The sequence below is a fragment of the Lucilia sericata genome, unplaced genomic scaffold (genome assembly GCF_015586225.1).
Source record: "Lucilia sericata isolate MDLA Ls3-8-SP2 unplaced genomic scaffold, ASM1558622v1 Contig000494F_arrow, whole genome shotgun sequence".
In the NCBI taxonomy this organism is placed as follows: Eukaryota; Metazoa; Arthropoda; class Insecta; order Diptera; family Calliphoridae; genus Lucilia; species Lucilia sericata.
The window spans coordinates 291,382-297,555 of record NW_023994508.1 but is presented as its reverse complement, the minus strand read 5'-3'; positions in this window follow the sequence as shown (position 1 = coordinate 297,555).

Here is a 6,174-nt window from a genome sequence, read left to right as displayed (position 1 = left end):
ATTATTGGAAATGGAGTCATCAAAACCGACCCGGACAAAATATCAGCCATTAGGGATTTACCGCCTCCGAAGTCTGTCCGTGATGTAAGAAAATTTCTTGGCCTTGCCAGCTGGTACAGGCGATTCATTGACAACTTTTCTGCACTGACTGCACCAATTTCTGACCTGACTAAGAAGACGAAGACATTTACCTGGACTGAAAATGCTAATTTGGCCTTTGAAAAAATAAAATTATGTTTAACAACTGCTCCTGTTTTAATTACACCAAATTTCGACGAGCCTTTTATAATTCAGTGCGATGCATCCAAACTCGGTATTGGAGGAGTTTTGGCGCAAATCGACACAGAAGGTGTTGAGAGGCCGATTGCCTTTTATTCATATAAACTAAATCAAGCGCAGAAAAACTACTCCATTACCGAGCTTGAATGCCTAGCAGCTGTCAAATGCATTGAAAAATTTCGCGAGTACGTTGAAGGGCACAAATTTAAGGTCGTAACAGACCATGCGAGCCTGCAATGGCTCATGAGACAGACTGACCTAAACGGACGTTTAGCGAGATGGTCGCTACGACTTCAAGGTTTTGATTTCTCCATAGAGCATCGGAAAGGGAGTCTTCAAACCGTTCCAAGGGAGTCTTCACGCCTTTCACTTGAAACAATTTCTCCTATCGAAGTCGAACCAGATATCGATATACAATCACCTTGTTTTGAAAGCCCAGACTACGTTAAACTTCGAGAGTCTATTATAAGTAGTAATGTTTTTCCAGACCTAAAGGTCATTGATAAATTTGTGTACAAACGGACGGAATTTTTAAATGGAAATCCTTTCGACGAATCTTCGTCATGGAAGCTATGGGTGCCTTCCGATTTGACAAGTGAGGTCATTTATAGAGCACACTCTTTGTCAAATTCGTCTCATTGTGGTGTAGGTAAAACCCTTGAGAAAATAAGACGGAACATGTATTGGCCGAAAATGTCCCTTGAAGTAAGAGATTTCATTTCCAAATGTGATGTATGCAAACAATCGAAAGCGCCGAACACTGTTCTACGACCATTAATGGGTGATAGGATTGAATCGGAAAGACCGTTTCAAAGAATTTATATGGACTTTTTAGGTCCATATCCACGGTCCAAATGTGGTAATGTGGGCATACTAGTTATATTGGATCACTTCACAAAATACCCTATTCTAAAACTTGTGAAAAGATTTGCATCTACCGAAATTTGTAACTTTGTTGAATCTGATATTTTTCATCTCTTCGGTGTACCTGAGTTTGTAGTTACAGACAACGGTAGTCAGTTTAAGTCTGTTTTATTTGAAAATCTTTTAGAAAAATATGGTGTGAAACATATATATACCGCTTCATATAGTCCCCAGTCCAACTCATCAGAAAGACTAAATCGGTCAATTTTGGCGGCTATACGTTCTTACCTCAAACAAGACCAACGTGAGTGGGATTCCCATCTCAGTAATATATGTGTTGCTCTACGTAGCCTTATTCATTCTTCAATCGGTTATTCTCCGTTTCACGCTTTATTTGGTTACCCTATGATTACTCATGGTAAATCGTATCAGCTATTAAGAAATATAGATTCGTTGGGAAGTGGTGAAGATATTCAACATTCTGACAAACTCCACATTATACGTGAAAAGGTGAAAGAGAATTTGGAAAGAGCATATAACTCATATAGGAAAACGTATAATCTTCGTGCCAAAGAGATCAGTTATAAGGTCGGAGATGAGGTTTATAGAAGAAACTTTGCTCTGAGTAGCAAAGCTAATGACTTTTGTGCCAAGCTGGCACCAAAATTTCTAAAGTGCAGGATAGATAAACGGATTGGGAATTGCTATTATGAATTATCAGATCTAAAAGGTAGGAAAATAGGTACATTCCACGCTAAAGATTTACGGCCTAAATAATTTTATTATTTCACCGTTTTTCAGTAAAATTTTACATTAAGATATTAATGAAAATTTAACTGTGTTGTGACGGTTTAATAATTGTTGAGAATGTGCATACATATTGATTAAGTACTTATTGTTTAATTTTTATCCCCATTTTACCATCACTGTTTTTTTTTTCATTTATTACATATTTGCATATTGTTTCAATTCCACTTTATTGCATTTGTAATTGAGTTAAGCTTATCAATAAATTTAAAATATCCCGTTACATTTTTTTGTTTCTTTTGGGATTATAATTGAGATTTGATTCCCTGAATGGAAGTTGGTAGTCCCAATTTATGAAGGGGAAAACGGGAAAGGTAGATTTATACCGATTCTCTTTAAATTGTTCTTGACTTAATGAAACTAAAAATGATGTCGCAAAAATCAATTGAAGATGGATCGTGATAAGTTTAAGTCGATGATTAATAAGCTTTAATTTAATTATAAAATTTTAAATTATAAGTAGTATTACATTGAAGAGAAAAAAAATAATTAAAATAAAAGGAATATTGAACAAAAGCTTAGTTATACAAAAAGTGGAAAGATTTATATTGGAAAAAGAATAGATTTGCTAATTTGGATAATTTGGGAGACAAATTTGTCGGAGACGATTCGAAACCGCGTGCTGTGGACAACGTGGCTGAATTTTAATATATGGAAACTAATCATTATATAATTTAAAAACTATCTTAGCAAACTAATAAATCAAATTTGTGAAATTAAATTCTAAATAATTAAATTAAAATAATAGCTGATTTGAATTATAATTAAATATAATACATATATTTAATTTAAGCGCCCAATCATATATGTAAAATTAAAACTGTTATAAATATTCACATTGTTATATACTGTTGTTACACATTTTAAAATTTGTCGTTGTTTGTTATATTTGTCATTTTGTAAATTTTCAAATTATTAATTTTAATTCTTGTTAAAATTTCTAAATTTGCATAAATATTTGTTCTTTGTAATTATTATTGTTAAGTTTATATAAATAGTAATTAGTTAATACCCCTAATGATAATCGTTTCTTTCTTAAATTGTATCACTCTTCTAGTGATCACTGGTTAAACTTATTTTTGTTGTAATTTATATTCTAAATAAGATCATTATTAAACTTCATTACAACTGCGATTCTATTAAAATTATATTAAAATTGTATATTAGTATTTTGTATTTATAATTATCAAAATTTAAAAAAAAAATACAACAACATCTGATGTTTCATCTACAACAACAGCACAGGCCTGAGCAACGTTTAATGGAACTACAGTGAGTAACAAAACAAATCTAAGATTAAAGAACAATATGCACATTAACTCATGTATTACAATTAAATATTATATCCTATAAATAGTTTAAAGTTCTTCTTAATTAAAATATATATTTTGTTATATTTCTTTTGTTTGTTAATAAACCTTAATATGAATTCTAACTAATTTGTTTAAAGTAAAGAGAGCCAAACTAATGTAGTGAAGGTAAGGTATAGGGGTTCTCAAACAAATAATATGGACTTTATTGAGAACTATGGTTGGTGAGGGCAATGATCGAATACATCTGAGATCATATGTAGCGTGCAATTTGGTAATATATTTATCACTAAAGACCGGTAAAATAGAGGTCCGTGGTCCGTCCGAAAACTAAAGGTACTTCTAATTATACCTGTTTTTTTTTTTACTATTGAATCGTAATACACGTTCGACTTTGTTTTGGTATGAATGGGACATAATAGTGACAAAGAACCCCACCCCTTCCGTCGAGTTATAGCCCAACTAAAAGAACGTGTGGTCACTTTGTTCCTTGAATATTCCACCTTCAACATTATACACAAATCTACCTAAAGATACCATTACAATGTGAGAGAGTAATATGCATATAGTAGCATATAGGTGAAAGGGATTATCAAAGACTTAAGTCGCCTGTCAAAAACCTAACTGATGAGAATATATTAGTAGAAGAACAAAAATAAACATTGTTGTTCAAGAGGTACTAAATAATAAATGTATTTTTGATACGTTATTTTTTGTATCTTATTACTGGGATTTCATATACAAGTGAATGAAAATATAAGTTAATTAATTTTTTTCAGAAGATATTTCATTTTAAAACATATTATAAACACGTCTTTTTGTTATTTTTTTCTGCACCAATGGAAAAAGAAAAAAGTAAGTATGTGAAACACTTTTTTCATTTTCAATACGAAAACTTACAACTTTTCTTTTTTCAGTTTTAATTAAAATGAAATGTCAATAAATAAAAAATATTTTTTTTTCGTTTGTAAAATATAAATTATTTTCGGGGTTTTAAATACATTAAAAGTGTGGCAAAAAATAATAAATATTAAGTTTAAGTGATAAGAAAATCGCTTAAGTGCTAATATCCTCGCCATTTCGCGAAGAAAATTTGAAGTTTTGTGAGTGAGTTTAGTTCTCTCAAGTGTGTTTTATTCTCTCAGAACTCGTCTGTGTGAAGAGAATAGCAAATTTTGTTTTACAGCCCCTTCAGTCTTACGCTCAGTTACAGTTCTATTTATTTTTCTATGGTAAACAAAGACTATAAAGAAATATAATGCATTTTTCAATTTATTTATTCCCATATTTGCAAAATATTATGTATATTTTAAATTTATTTCTCATTTTCAATACTCAAATTTACAACTTCGTTTTATCTAGTTTTATTTAAATTCCTCAAAAATTAATTGTCAAAATATTAAAAAAATATATTTTTCGTTTACAAAAAATAAAACTATTTCGGGCTATTAAACTTTGTAAAAATGCGCAAAAAAAAATAAAAATGTGTTGTGTGGTAAGAAAATGTGCAAGAAGTGAAATTATCTTCATATTTTCGCGAAAAAGTTTTGAAGTATTGTGAGAGAATTGGATTTTCACCAGTGTGTTGAATTCACACAAAACTTGTCTGTGTGGAGAGGGATATGTTATTGTTGTAAAATGAAAAAAGACAATTTACGTTTTTTTTTTTTATAAAATATTTTTTAAAATAAAAAATTTATTGTAAATTTAAAAAACGAATAAAAATTAATGACAAGTAATTCAAGAAATATTTATGTACATAAAAATAAAGTAAAATAAAATAGTGATTATTTAAAATTTATAAAGTAAAATTTACAACACGCAACTTGGTTAATTTAGAAACGGAATATTACTCGTCTCGATCGTTGAGAGTTGTGTAGTGTTTGATATAGTTAGGCAAAAACATCTTAATGATAGCAAAAACATCTCGAAATCTACGAGTGATCAGTATGATCAGTTCGAACTTTTACGTACAAACAGCCTTTATGCTTTGTAACCATAGTACGGCGCCAGTATTGTTTTGAATGCAAAGATTTTCGGCAATTTACATGTACACAACACAATCGTAAACAAGGGCGTAAAAAATACAAAAATTCTATTTAGTTGCTTCAAAGCCATGGCATAATAAAGTAAGGTGACTGCAATAATGCAGCTGATTATTTTTTATTTTTGTGTAGAGTATGCTTAATGTCAAAAGTTGTTATTGTTTACATGTTATTTGTTTACATTTCTTCTGTCATTTTTGACATTAGTCTGATTCTAGTACAAAAACAAAATTTTGTATTGTTGTAGTGATGCAGTCACCTTTCTAAGTGTGCCCTGCTTCAAAGCATTCATGTTAATGTCGCTTTGTTTCAGAAATTACAAATTATGGAATTTATTACAAATTATGGAATGCATATGAGTGAAAAAATGTTAAAAATATTTTATAGCCATTGATTATTTGTATTTTGTCGATTAATAGTAAACTCTAAATTCTACTAATTGTATTTTATTCTTCTAACAATGTGTTTTGTTTAAATTAACACAAATTCTATAAAATCACTCATAAGTTGTCTCGAAACATTTCGAAACAGATCATACATTATTCCGATTTGTTTTTCATACTAACTCTATTGTCTCTGTTTCTTTTGTATTTGTTTGCTTTTACACTTTTATTGTTGTGTGTAGATGATCAACTGCTTTTTTAACTTCGGCCGCACAGTACAGTATTCATAAAATAAACGAGTGACTTGTAAGTCATTTTTAACGCACTCGTGCAGATGTCTACTATATATCTATACAAATATGATAAAAGAAAAATCAGTGATAACAAATAAATTTCACAAAGAAAATATTTTTGGTGCATATTATCCACATTTTTAGTGCATATTTTCCCATTTTATAGTGCATGTTATAAACGCATATTTTTAAT